Source organism: Anthonomus grandis, chromosome 2, assembly GCF_022605725.1.
Source record: "Anthonomus grandis grandis chromosome 2, icAntGran1.3, whole genome shotgun sequence".
Taxonomy (NCBI): Eukaryota; Metazoa; Arthropoda; class Insecta; order Coleoptera; family Curculionidae; genus Anthonomus; species Anthonomus grandis.
This window is the reverse complement of record NC_065547.1, coordinates 46,247,522-46,262,235: the sequence shown is the minus strand read 5'-3', so window position 1 is coordinate 46,262,235 and position 14,714 is coordinate 46,247,522. Positions and strand designations below refer to the sequence as shown.

Here is a 14,714-nt window from a genome sequence, read left to right as displayed (position 1 = left end):
ATTGCACACTTTTACATGCTTTGTCAATTTTTCAAGGGAAAAAAATTGCACACTTATACATGCTTTGTCAATTTTTCAAGGGAAAAAATAGCACACTTTTACATGCTTCGTCAATTTTTCAAGGGAAAAAATAGCACACTTTTACATGCTTTGTCAATTTTTCAAGGGAAAAAATTGCACACTTATACATGCTTTGCCAATTTTTCAAGGGAAAAAAATTGCACACTTATACATGCTTTGTCAATTTTTCAAGGGAAAAAAATTGCACACTTATACATGCTTTGTCAATTTTTCAAGGGAAAAAATAGCACACTTTTACATGCTTCGTCAATTTTTCAAGGGAAAAAATAGCACACTTTTACATGCTTTGTCAATTTTTCAAGGGAAAAAATTGCACACTTATACATGCTTTGTCAATTTTTCAAGGGAAAAAAATTGCACACTTATACATGCTTTGTCAATTTTTCAAGGGAAAAAAATTGCACACTTATACATGCTTTGTCAATTTTTCAAGGGAAAAAAATTGCACACTTATACATGCTTTGTCAATTTTTCAAGGGAAAAAATAGCACACTTTTACATGCTTTGTCAATTTTTCAAGGGAAAAAATAGCACACTTTTACATGCTTCGTCAATTTTTTAAGGGAAAAAATAGCACACTTTTACATGCTTTGTCAATTTTTCAAGGGAAAAAATTGCACACTTATACATGCTTTGTCAATTTTTCAAGGGAAAAAATAGCACACTTATACATGCTTTGTCAATTTTTCAAGGGAAAAAATAGCACACTTATACATGCTTTGTCAATTTTTCAAGGGAAAAAAATTGCACACTTATACATGCTTTGTCAATTTTTCAAGGGAAAAAAATTGCACACTTATACATGCTTTGTCAATTTTTCAAGGGAAAAAAATTGCACACTTTTACATGCTTTGTCAATTTTTCAAGGGAAAAAATAGCACACTTTTACATGCTTCGTCAATTTTTCAAGGGAAAAAAATAGCACACTTTTACATGCTTTGTCAATTTTTCAAGGGAAAAAATTGCACACTTATACATGCTTTGCCAATTTTTCAAGGGAAAAAAATTGCACACTTATACATGCTTTGTCAATTTTTCAAGGGAAAAAAATTGCACACTTATACATGCTTTGTCAATTTTTCAAGGGAAAAAATAGCACACTTTTACATGCTTCGTCAATTTTTCAAGGGAAAAAATAGCACAACTTTTACATGCTTTGTCAATTTTTCAAGGGAAAAAATTGCACACTTATACATGCTTTGTCAATTTTTCAAGGGAAAAAAATTGCACACTTATACATGCTTTGTCAATTTTTCAAGGGAAAAAAATTGCACACTTATACATGCTTTGTCAATTTTTCAAGGGAAAAAAATAGCACACTTTTACATGCTTTGTCAATTTTTCAAGGGAAAAAATAGCACACTTTTACATGCTTTGTCAATTTTTCAAGGGAAAAAATAGCACACTTTTACATGCTTTGTCAATTTTTCAAGGGAAAAAATAGCACACTTTTACATGCTTTGTCAATTTTTCAAGGGAAAAAATAGCACACTTTTACATGCTTTGTCAATTTTTCAAGGGAAAAAATAGCACACTTTTACATGCTTTGTCAATTTTTCAAGGGAAAAAATTGCACACTTATACATGCTTTGCCAATTTTTCAAGGGAAAAAATAGCACACTTTTACATGCTTTGTCAATTTTTCAAGGGAAAAAATAGCACACTTTTACATGCTTCGTCAATTTTTCAAGGGAAAAAATAGCACACTTTTACATGCTTCGTCAATTTTTCAAGGGAAAAAATAGCACACTTTTACATGCTTTGTCAATTTTTCAAGGGAAAAAAATTGCACACTTATACATGCTTTGTCAATTTTTCAAGGGAAAAAATAGCACACTTTTACATGCTTCGTCAATTTTTCAAGGGAAAAAATAGCACACTTTTACATGCTTTGTCAATTTTTCAAGGGAAAAAATAGCACACTTTTACATGCTTTGTCAATTTTTCAAGGGAAAAAATTGCACACTTATACATGCTTTGTCAATTTTTCAAGGGAAAAAATAGCACACTTTTACATGCTTCGTCAATTTTTCAAGGGAAAAAATAGCACACTTTTACATGCTTTGTCAATTTTTCAAGGGAAAAAATTGCACACTTATACATGCTTTGTCAATTTTTCAAGGGAAAAAAATTGCACACTTATACATGCTTTGTCAATTTTTCAAGGGAAAAAATAGCACACTTTTACATGCTTTGTCAATTTTTTCAAGGGAAAAAATAGCACACTTTTACATGCTTCGTCAATTTTTTAAGGGAAAAAATAGCACACTTTTACATGCTTTGTCAATTTTTCAAGGGAAAAAATTGCACACTTATACATGCTTTGTCAATTTTTCAAGGGAAAAAATAGCACACTTATACATGCTTTGTCAATTTTTCAAGGGAAAAAATAGCACACTTATACATGCTTTGTCAATTTTTCAAGGGAAAAAAATTGCACACTTATACATGCTTTGTCAATTTTTCAAGGGAAAAAAATTGCACACTTATACATGCTTTGTCAATTTTTCAAGGGAAAAAAATTGCACACTTTTACATGCTTTGTCAATTTTTCAAGGGAAAAAATAGCACACTTTTACATGCTTCGTCAATTTTTCAAGGGAAAAAATAGCACACTTTTACATGCTTTGTCAATTTTTCAAGGGAAAAAATTGCACACTTATACATGCTTTGCCAATTTTTCAAGGGAAAAAAATTGCACACTTATACATGCTTTGTCAATTTTTCAAGGGAAAAAAATTGCACACTTATACATGCTTTGTCAATTTTTCAAGGGAAAAAATAGCACACTTTTACATGCTTCGTCAATTTTTCAAGGGAAAAAATAGCACACTTTTACATGCTTTGTCAATTTTTCAAGGGAAAAAATTGCACACTTATACATGCTTTGTCAATTTTTCAAGGGAAAAAAATTGCACACTTATACATGCTTTGTCAATTTTTCAAGGGAAAAAAATTGCACACTTATACATGCTTTGTCAATTTTTCAAGGGAAAAAATAGCACACTTTTACATGCTTTGTCAATTTTTCAAGGGAAAAAATAGCACACTTTTACATGCTTTGTCAATTTTTCAAGGGAAAAAATAGCACACTTTTACATGCTTTGTCAATTTTTCAAGGGAAAAAATAGCACACTTTTACATGCTTTGTCAATTTTTCAAGGGAAAAAATAGCACACTTTTACATGCTTTGTCAATTTTTCAAGGGAAAAAATAGCACACTTTTACATGCTTTGTCAATTTTTCAAGGGAAAAAATAGCACACTTTTACATGCTTCGTCAATTTTTCAAGGGAAAAAATAGCACACTTTTACATGCTTTGTCAATTTTTCAAGGGAAAAAAATTGCACACTTATACATGCTTTGTCAATTTTTCAAGGGAAAAAATAGCACACTTATACATGCTTTGTCAATTTTTCAAGGGAAAAAAATTGCACACTTATACATGCTTTGTCAATTTTTCAAGGGAAAAAATAGCACACTTTTACATGCTTTGTCAATTTTTCAAGGGAAAAAATAGCACACTTTTACATGCTTTGTCAATTTTTCAAGGGAAAAAATAGCACACTTTTACATGCTTTGTCAATTTTTCAAGGGAAAAAATAGCACACTTTTACATGCTTTGTCAATTTTTCAAGGGAAAAAATAGCACACTTTTACATGCTTTGTCAATTTTTCAAGGGAAAAAATAGCACACTTTTACATGCTTTGTCAATTTTTCAAGGGAAAAAATAGCACACTTTTACATGCTTTGTCAATTTTTCAAGGGAAAAAATAGCACACTTTTACATGCTTCGTCAATTTTTCAAGGGAAAAAAATTGCACACTTATACATGCTTTGTCAATTTTTCAAGGGAAAAAAATTGCACACTTATACATGCTTTGTCAATTTTTCAAGGGAAAAAAATTGCACACTTATACATGCTTTGTCAATTTTTCAAGGGAAAAAAATTGCACACTTATACATGCTTTGTCAATTTTTCAAGGGAAAAAAATTGCACACTTATACATGCTTTGTCAATTTTTCAAGGGAAAAAAATTGCACACTTATACATGCTTTGTCAATTTTTCAAGGGAAAAAATAGCACACTTATACATGCTTTGTCAATTTTTCAAGGGAAAAAAATTGCACACTTATACATGCTTTGTCAATTTTTCAAGGGAAAAAAATTGCACACTTATACATGCTTTGTCAATTTTTCAAGGGAAAAAATAGCACACTTTTACATGCTTTGTCAATTTTTCAAGGGAAAAAATAGCACACTTTTACATGCTTCGTCAATTTTTTAAGGGAAAAAATAGCACACTTTTACATGCTTTGTCAATTTTTCAAGGGAAAAAATTGCACACTTATACATGCTTTGTCAATTTTTCAAGGGAAAAAATAGCACACTTATACATGCTTTGTCAATTTTTCAAGGGAAAAGAGCACACTGATACATGCTTTGTCAATTTTTCAGGGTAAAATCATAATGCTTACCAGCTTTGTCAATAATATTAGTTAAGTCGAGTCAAGTAGTCACGTCAAGTTAAAATTCTTATTAATAAGATAAATAAACCGAAAAGTTACTTCTTAAAATCTAACAAGGATTCTTTCAAATTACAAAAATTAATGTTCGAAACGAAACTAATACATCATAAATGTCTTTGCTGCTTATCTACGATTGGATATTCATTTATTTAGGTCCCATTTAGTTGCAGTAATAAAAACCCTTAATTCAATTATATGATGAAGAGAAAGCAATTTTAATAAGGAAATTTAGCGAATAAATTTCCTACAGAAAACTTCCCAAGATTTTAATAAATTCTAAATGCCTTTTTTATAAAATTAGTTTGAAGTGCAAATTTAGCGAATAAATCTGCCAATAAATATTTTGTTCGTTGTTTTTTAGAATGTTTGACTATCATGATCTTTATGTCAGATTTAACTAATAAAAGAGGTAAATTTTGAAAAGATGTTTAAAGTCTATGAAGGTTTTTACTTATATCTTGATACCTGCTTCATAATTTTGGTTAAAAGCGAATAAATTCCCCCTCTTATTAATTTTATTTAAATGTGAATTTAGCGAATAAATTCACAAGAAACTTTTGAGAAAAGTTTTTTCTATGAAAAATTTGTAAACATGTTTGACTATTTTAAAAGGTGGAAATTTAGCGAATAAATTTCCCCTAAGTTTTCAAAAAATATTAGAATTTATTAAAATCCGTATTTGTATTTATAACCCCTTGGTGATTTTATGTAGATGTGAATTTAGCGAATAAATTCACCGGAATATTTTGAAAAGAGAAAATGATAATTTTTATTTATATGTTAACCCCCTTATTAGTTTTATTTAAATGTGAATTTAGCGAATAAATTCACAAGAAACTTCTGGGAAAATGTGTTTGACTAGTTTTAAAGGTGGAAATTTAGCGAATAAATTTCCTTAAGTTTTCAGAAAATTTTGTGAAAATGTTTGATTATTTTAAAAAATGGAAAAAAATTCACTGTTGTAAAAGATGGAAATTTAGCGAATAAATTTCCCTAAGTTTTCAGAAAATTTTGAAATAATATTAGAGTTTTTTAAAATCAGTATTTGTATTTATAACCCCATAGTAATTTTATGTAGGTGTGAATTTAGCGAATAAATTCACCGGAATATTTTGAAAAAAGAGTATGAGAATCTTTATTTATGTGTTAACCCCTTTATTAGTTTTATTTAAATGTGAATTTAGCGAATAAATCCACAAGAAACTTTTGAGAAAATATACTAAAGCAGTTCTATGAAAAATTTGTAAAAATGTTTGATTATTTTAAAAAATGAAAAATATTTGACTGTTGTAAAAGATGGAAATTTAACGAATAAATCTCCCTAAGTTTTCAGAAAATTTTGAAAAAATATTAGAATTTATTAATATCCATATTTGTATTTATAACCCCTTAGTGATTTTAGGAATTTAGCGAATAAATTCACCGGAATGTTTTGACTTGTTTTAAAGGTGGAAATTTAGCGAATAAATTTCCAGAAAATTTTGAAAAAAATATTAGAATTTATTAAAATCTGTATTTGTGTTTATAACCCCTTAGTGATTTTATTTAGATGTGAATTTAGCCAATATTTGAAAAGAGAATTTTTATTTATATGTTAATCCCCTTATTACTTTATTTGAATGTGAATTTAGCAAATAAATTCACAAGACACTTTTGAGAAAAAACATTAAAATGTTTAAAAAAAAATGTTTCACTGATTGTAAAAGGTGGAGATTTAACGAATAAATTTCCCTTACGAATAAAGTTTTCAGAATATTTTGAATTTGTGTTTATAACCCCATAGTGATTTTATGTAGATGTGAATTTAGCGAATAAATTCACCGAAATATTTTGAAAAGAGAATATGAGAATTTCTATTTATATGTTAGCCCCTTTATTAGTTTTATTTAAATGTGAATTTAGCGAATAAATTCACAAGAAACTTTTTAGAAAAAATATTAAAGTTTTTCTATGAAAAATTTGTAGAAATGTTTTACTACTTGTAAAGGTGGAAATTTAGCGAATACATTTCCAGATAATTTTGAAAAAATATTAGAATTGTATGTATTTATGTATTTATACCCCCTTAGTGATTTTATGTAGATGTGAATTTAGCGAATAAATCCACAAGAAACTTTTGAGAAAATATATTAAAGTTTTTCTGTGAAAATGTTTGACTAGTTTTAAAGATGGAATTTAACGAATAAATTTCCCTAAGTTTTCAGAATATTTTGAATTTGTGTTTATGACCCCATAGTGATTTTATGTAGATGTGAATTTAGCGAATAAATTCACCGAAATATTTTGAAAAGAGAATATGAGAATTTTTATTTATACGTATGTTAACCCCCTTATTAATTTTATTTAAATGTGAATTTAGCGAATAAATTCATAAGAAACTTTTGAGAAAAAATATTAAGTTTTTCTATGAAAAAATTTGTAAAAATCTTTGACTATTTTAAAAGGTGGAAATTTAGCGAATAAATTTCCCTAATTTTCCAGAAAATTTTTAAAAAATATTAGAATCTACTAAATTCTGTATTTGTATTATAACCCCTTAATGACTTCATGTGAATTTAGCGAATAAATCCACAAGAAACTTTTGAGAAAAAATATTAAAGCTTTTTTATGAAAAATTTGTAGAAATGTTTGACTTCTTGTAACGGTGGAAATTTAGCGAATAAATTTCCAGATAATTTTGAAAAAATATTAGAATTGTATGTATTTATACCCCCTTAGTGATTTTATGTAGATGTGAATTTAGCGAATAAATTCACCGAAATATTTTGAAAAGAGAATATGAGAATTTTTATTTATAAGTATGTTAACCCCCTTATTAATTTTATTTAAATGTGAATTTAGCGAATAAATTCACAAGAAACTTTTGAGAAAAAATATTAAAGCTTTTCTATGAAAAATTTGACTACTTGTAAAGGTGGAAATTTAGCGAATAAATTTCCAGAAAATTTTGAAAAAATAGTAGAATTTATTAAAATCCGTTTTTTTTTGTATTATAACCCCTTAATGACTTCATGTGAATTTAGCGAATAAATTCACCGTAATATTTTAAAATGAGAATATGATCATTTCTATTTATATGTTAGTCCCTTTATTAGTTTTATTTATTTAAATGTGAATTTAGCGAATAAATCCACAAAAAACTTTTGAGAAAATATATTAAAGTTTTTCTATGAAAATTTTGTGAAAATGTTTGACTAGTTTTAAAGTTGGAATTTAACGAATAAATTTCCCTAAGTTTTCAGAATATTTTGAAGTTGTGTTTATAACCCCATATAGATTTTATGTAGATGTGAATTTAGCGAATAAATTCACCGAAATATTTTGAAAAGAGAATATGAGAATTTTTATTTATACGTATGTTAACCCCCTTATTAATTTTATTTAAATGTGAATTTAGCGAATAAATTCACAAGAAACTTTTGAGAAAAACTATTAAAGCTTTTTTATGAAAAATTTGTAAAAATCTTTGACTATTTTAAAAGGTGGAAATTTAACGAATAAATTTCCCTAATTTTTAAGAAAACTTTGAAAAAGTATTAGAATCTATTAACTTCTGTATTTGTATTATAACCCCTTAATGACTTCATGTGAATTTAGCGAATAAATCCACAAGAAACTTTTGAGAAAAAATATTAAAGCTTTTCTATGAAAAATTTGTAGAAATGTTTGACTTCTTGTAAAGGTGGAAATTTAGCGAATAAATTTCCAGATAATTTTGAAAAAATATTAGAATTGTATGTATTTATACCCCCTTAGTGATTTTATGTAGATGTGAATTTAGCGAATAAATTCACCGAAATATTTTGAAAAGAGAATATGAGAATTTTTATTTATATGTATGTTAACCCCCTTATTAATTTTATTTAAATGTGAATTTAGCGAATAAATTCACAAGAAACTTTTGAGAAAAAATATTAAAACTTTTCTATGAAAAATTTGACTATTTGTAAAGGTGGAAATTTAGCGAATAAATTTCCAGAAAATTTTGAAAAAAATATTAGAATTTATTAAAATCCGTATTTGTAACCCCTTAGTGATTTTATGTAGATGTGAATTTAGCGAATAAATTCACATAATTTATTTTAGTTCTTCATGCAAACTCAGCCGAATCCAATCGTACATAAGCATGCCAAAAAAATCAACACCAACAAGAATTACCCAAAATTGAATATGCATTAATAAAAATAAAATAGTAATTAAAATCTAAAATTTGAATTGATTTTATTATTATTAGAATTGTTTCGTTCTTTAAATGTGAATTTAGCGAATAAATCCACAATACGATTAATCTTAACATATTAATTAATCTAACAAATTGACCCAACAATTACTACTAATAAAATACGAATTTTTGCTTCTGTATTAAGTATGCATAATTCAAAATAAATTGCATGCAATTGTAAAAAAAAATCAGTACTTACCTTTTAGTCCAACTTGACAGGAACCATTTTAAAAACACACACTGACACTGTACCTAGATGTGAATTTAGCGAATAAATTCACCGGAATATTTTGAAAAGAGAATATGAACATTTTTATTTATATATTAACCCCTTTATTAGTTTTATTTAAATGTGAATTTAGCGAATAAATTCACAAGAAACTTTTGAGAAAAGTTTTTCTATGAAAAATTTGTAAAAAATGACTATTTTAAAAGGTGGAAATTTAGCGAATAAATTTCCCTTTAAGTTTTCAAAAAATTTTGAAATAATATTAGAATTTATTAAAATCTGTATTATAACCCCTTAGTGATTTCATGTAGATGTGAATTTAGCGAATAAATTCACCGGAATATTTTGAAAAGAGAATTTTTTATTATATGTTAATCCTGTTAATAATTTTATTTAAATGTGAATTTAGCGAATAAATTCACAAGACACTTTTGAGAAAAAACATTAAATTGTCTAAAAAAATGTTTTACTGTTGTAAAGGGTGGAGATTTAACGAATAAATCTCCCTAAGGTTCCAGAAAATGTTGAAAAAATATTAGAGTTTATTAAAATCCATATTTGTATTTATAACCCCTTAGTGATTTTATGTAGATGTGAATTTAGCGAATAAATTCACCGAAATATTTTGAAAAGAGAATATGATAATTTTTATTTATATATTAACCCCTTTATTAGTTTTATTTAAATGTGAATTTAGCGAATAAATCCACAAGAAACTCGGCCGAATCAACAATTACTACTAATGAAATACAAATGTTTGCTTCTGTATTAAGTATATAAATCGCATGCAATTGTAAAAAAAAATAAGTGCCTACCTTTTACTCCAACTTAGGAACAGGAACCACATTAAAAACACACTGTACACAAAAACACTGTTACTGTACCACTTTCTTCCGACCTACTTCTCCCGATGGCGGAACAAGACTGACTGAAGTACCTTCCAACACAGACTGAACTCCGAACCCCCTCCCCCACCCCGGAACGACTCCACGCTGTCAATAGAGGGGGGTGCGCGCGTCTTTACTTTCACTTTTCATGCGTATTATAAGTTGGTTTATTTTATTAGTCCAGTAAAATTAAAATTAAATTCGAAATAAGTTTAAACAATTTCATTAAAAAAAAATTATACTTTAGTACAAATCTGTTAATTTACTACACTTATAATAGTGCTACTACACATATAATAGTGCTTGAAGATCTGACCTCGAGGTTTTATAATATAATTTTAAACAAAAAACGTATAACAATTATACTTAATTAATACCTAAATATATCTTAACTAGTTTAACAAACTTTTTAAATTTATTTTTACATACAGCTTATTTTTTCGGGAATTGTTTTTTTTACACATTTTTGAATGCTTGATAGATTGGGTGGGTCCGGTAAAGTTAAAGGGACGTCTAAAAACCGATTTTTCTTGAAAATTTTTACATAGAATATTGAGTGTGGTCAAAATATTGATAAAAAAGTGAGGATGATTGGAAAAAATACAAAACTTTGGAAATTATGAAGGTTTTTCTACATTTATTTTATTGAACTACAAAGAAAAAACGTTGCTTTTGCATTTTGTGCAGACAACAAAAATCGATGTTACTTAGTTTACTTACCTCTGGGAAACTAATTCTACACAGCATGAGCGCCAAAATGTTAGGAATTTATTTATTTTATTTATTTATTTATTTAATATTTAAACCGGGTTTTTAAGTCATTTTTTATTTTTATATTAAAAAAAAATTAATAACAATATTAAAGACAAACTGAAACTTGGGTATTATAATCAATTATGTTAAGGGTATCTGTCATCTGTTGATGGTAAAGGTTTATAAATACACTATAATTATAAATCAAAAATCGACCCTTGCCAAAGTTTTTTGATTTTTTAGGAAATCTCGGAGAAATTCGGGGTGGAAAGTTCTCTGTGCGCCACCCTGTATGTTGTATAGGTCTCGGTCAAACTGCGTTTTATCAAAGTTTTATCAGTCTCTATAAATTGAAGCGAATCCTTTGTCTATACCCCATTAAAAAAATTTTGATTGGTACAGCCCTGTCTTCTATACGCCACGCGGAACAGGTATTGATCCTGGGAAAACGGCGGATCCTACGCCCGCCCGTAAACATACGTCACAGCAATGCTTTATCCCTATATGTATCCTTTGTCGAATCCTACAGGTATCTCTGTTGCGATAACGCACGACAAAAATAAACCTGGAACGCACCTGTATAGACACGCGTGGATGGGTAAATTACTCGTTTTCTGATTAATAATTTGCATGTAATTAACGTGCTATTTTTAAATTTATCAGGAATCGTAATGGGAACAATGGATAATTGGAATTTGAGCAACGGTGTCTAGTCCATGATACCCTTGATGATTGGTTATTTCCGTGCGGATGAAATAATTAAAAAAGTAGTAATTGGGTACCAACATGCAATGACATTGTTATTACATTATGTATAGTCTAATGTATAGCGGAATCAGTTTTAATTTGATTTCGTTGTGATTTGGTGGTAAAAAATGAGTCTTTTTTGAATAAATAATTAGAAAAGTTAAAGGTGCTCTTTAAGCTGATACAGGTGATAAAAAAATTAAAAATTCGTAAGCAGATAGTTTTGATAGTTTCTCACATCAGCCTTTTTTATCTGTGACATGTTCAATGTACAATTTACTATGTGTAGAAAAGAAACATCACTCTGCCACTAATCCTTACTCGTTTTTAAGGTATTTGTAATTTTATTATTAGTATTGCATGCAATTAAATTGAAAAAAAAAATATATGTGGCGTTACATTCAATTTCACATCGAAGTGAGAGTGATAGATTACTGTTCTCGAAAAAACAAGAAACAGATGCTACCGTTTACATTACAAAACGTGTATTCAAACTCACGTTAAATGAGTGTGTTGAGTGTTGACAAATATCTGTTTTAAAATTTATAATTGGTTTTAGAGTAATAGGAAAATATTCGAGGCAGTCAAATCGGGCAATATCGGAGTCTATTCTGCAGGCCCCCTTAATTATTTTAAAAATCGATTTTATTTTTTTCTGAGCTTATTTTTTATCCGATTTTAAAATAATTTGCACTTTTGTATTGCCACTTTTTTCGTGCTACTTGAGAAGTTTTTAGATTTTTTTATACGACGTTTCGTCTTTTACAAACCATCAGCAACTCTGTTTTTTCTTATAGGCCATATGTAATTTTTATATTTTTTAAAATCTTTGCAAAATTACCTTTTTCACGGTGTATCACAAGTAATATTTATTTTTTTGTGAAATCCTGAATTTTTGGGAAAACAATAAATTTCCATTTGATTCCATAAATACCATCATATAGCATAATGAAAATAGCAACGCAAAAGCGCAAATTATCTAAAAATCGAATAAGAAATAAGCTCAGAATTTTTATTATTATAAAATCCATTTTTCAAAATTTCGTTTTTTTTTCTAATGTCTTTGGAACAATTCGGAATTTTTAATTTTTTTAAACGCTGAGTTAAAAAATTCTCAACTTTCCCCGAATTTAAGCATCTTCATTTTTCTTTTAGATTCCGAGATCCCCATGTTGAGAATCGAATTTGAAACACCCTGTATTACCTCATTTAGGGCTGCAATTACTTATCAAACTATAATAAACAATTCTGTACATATAGTAACATATCGCGTAACAAACCTGTGAAATAATTTGTTATCCTAATTTGTAAAGTATTATCATCTATCCAGAGTCCAGACCTGTACTCCGGTTATAACTCGACGCTTAGTTTCACTCGGGAATACGGCGGGGATCTGGATAAGTTTCGCGGAGGAGTCCAGAGCGTAATAGACCGACCGCCCACACGTTGGCGTATAGCGTTCTCCCTGCAGACCTTTTTCAACATCTCTAACGCGGATACAGTTTTTTTCCAAAAAGTTCAATTTTTGTGACTTTGATTGAGCTTCAGACCGCGGTGCAGTTTGAGAGTGTTTTGTGATAATGCACTAACTACTCGCCCTGAATAAATCGGATATGCCTCTGTAAGTGGTTTTCACAATTATTACGCTTTACGAGTGAATCATGCTTTTGACTGTTTTCATGTTTTGTTATGGTTTCATTTTAATAAAAGGGCGAAGCTGTTCTATTATGTGACGATGTCCTTGAACTTTGCGTATTCTTTCTAATGCATGCTTAAGTGTTGCTTTGTGCTATTGTGAATACGAAAGACCCCCACGGGGTTTCTTTGTGTTCTTTTCATTAGTCGTGCACCATTGTAGGGTTTAATTGCTTTGTTTTTTGTTTTGTGGGGACAAGAAGAATACCGAATAAATTTTTATGGTGCTACCAAGCTATTGAGAGTGGTAAACCTTTAACATTATATCCAGATTTTCTCAATCCGTTACTTAATAACTCCAAAATGTGCGTATTTACAAGGAAACTTAAAGGTGAAGAAACTTATCAGATCTCATATGATACTAAAAAATTTAAAAAATCGTTAAAGTAGTTTTCAATATATTTAGATTTTTTTAGTCTATGAATACGACGTGTATACAAAAATTTTAATTTTCAAAAATTAATTTCAGAAATACACATCAACTTTGTTATAATGTAAACAATGTATTGTATCTTTACAATTTTCGAGAACCCAATGAATCTATTTTTAGTCATATCTCGTTTAAGACATTCCCAGAATGTTCTCCTGAAACGGAAATAAGAGGATTTCAATCGCATGCGAATTAGAAACTCAATTCGCAAATCCCTTTCGAATATTACGGTTTTATTTGAATGGTTAGTCAATCTGTTGATTGAGTTTTATTTAATTTTCACTGGGGTATACTCTGTAATCATAATATGGATATTCTCATCAGAATAATCTAAAAAACTAGTGATAAATAGAAACTAGTGACAAGTGGATAAATATTAGTAAATACCTATCAGCATACCCATAAGGGTCAGACCTCCCCAAGTGAGTTGTAACTCCCTCCTTCATACAGAAATTTAATTTATTTATTTAACAAAATTCCTTGTAGGTCATACATATTGTGCAAAATTATAAATAATATAGTAAGTATAGGTAAGGTATATAAATATAGTAAGTATATATAAATATAGGGAAGTAAAATGGTTTTTATTTTTTTAAGCGAAAACCTTGCATCGGACAAAAAAAACAAGAGATCAAATTTGCTAAAAAAATCATTGAGGATTTTAAAACTAATTTTTATTTTAAGAAAAAGCAATAGCGTAGTATTTTTTTCACTAAAAATATTCAATAGAAGATCTGTAGGGACGCCACTGGCAGCGAAAATATTTCTTATTGTACATCAAAAAATGCGTCTTGATGCATGGAATACATGTACCTAGTTTCATAAAAATGTCTACAAGATTGTTATAATTAATTAATAAATTGTAAGTTATTATTAAAAAACTGATTTTTTTTGAAAACTTTAAGACTCTGTATCTCAAAAGTTAAGACGTTTAGGACATATGTTCATAAGAACTTTTTTTCTTAAAATTAGTCCAGGAATCACCCTCTTAAATATTAGCACGTCTTTAAGAAACACCCTGTATATATGAGAATTCGTCTTTTCCACGTTTTTCTATATCATTGTTTCATTATTCAACAAGGATAATATAGTTTTATTAATAAATTGTTGGAAACCAAGGATCTTGCTATTATCTGAAA

The 14,714-nt window shown here is 28.3% G+C and overlaps 1 protein-coding gene across 2 annotated transcripts in view; it reads left to right on the top strand.

The window, feature by feature from the left end:
• The window catches only part of LOC126733590 (protein retinal degeneration B), a 100,257-nt gene that overhangs the window by 10,051 nt on the left and 75,492 nt on the right, over positions 1-14,714 (top strand). For both annotated transcript variants that reach the window (XM_050436938.1, XM_050436937.1), the window contains exon 2: positions 12,781-13,071. The gene's annotated coding sequence lies outside the window, so the exon portion shown is untranslated. The remainder of the gene's footprint in view (positions 1-12,780; positions 13,072-14,714) is intronic.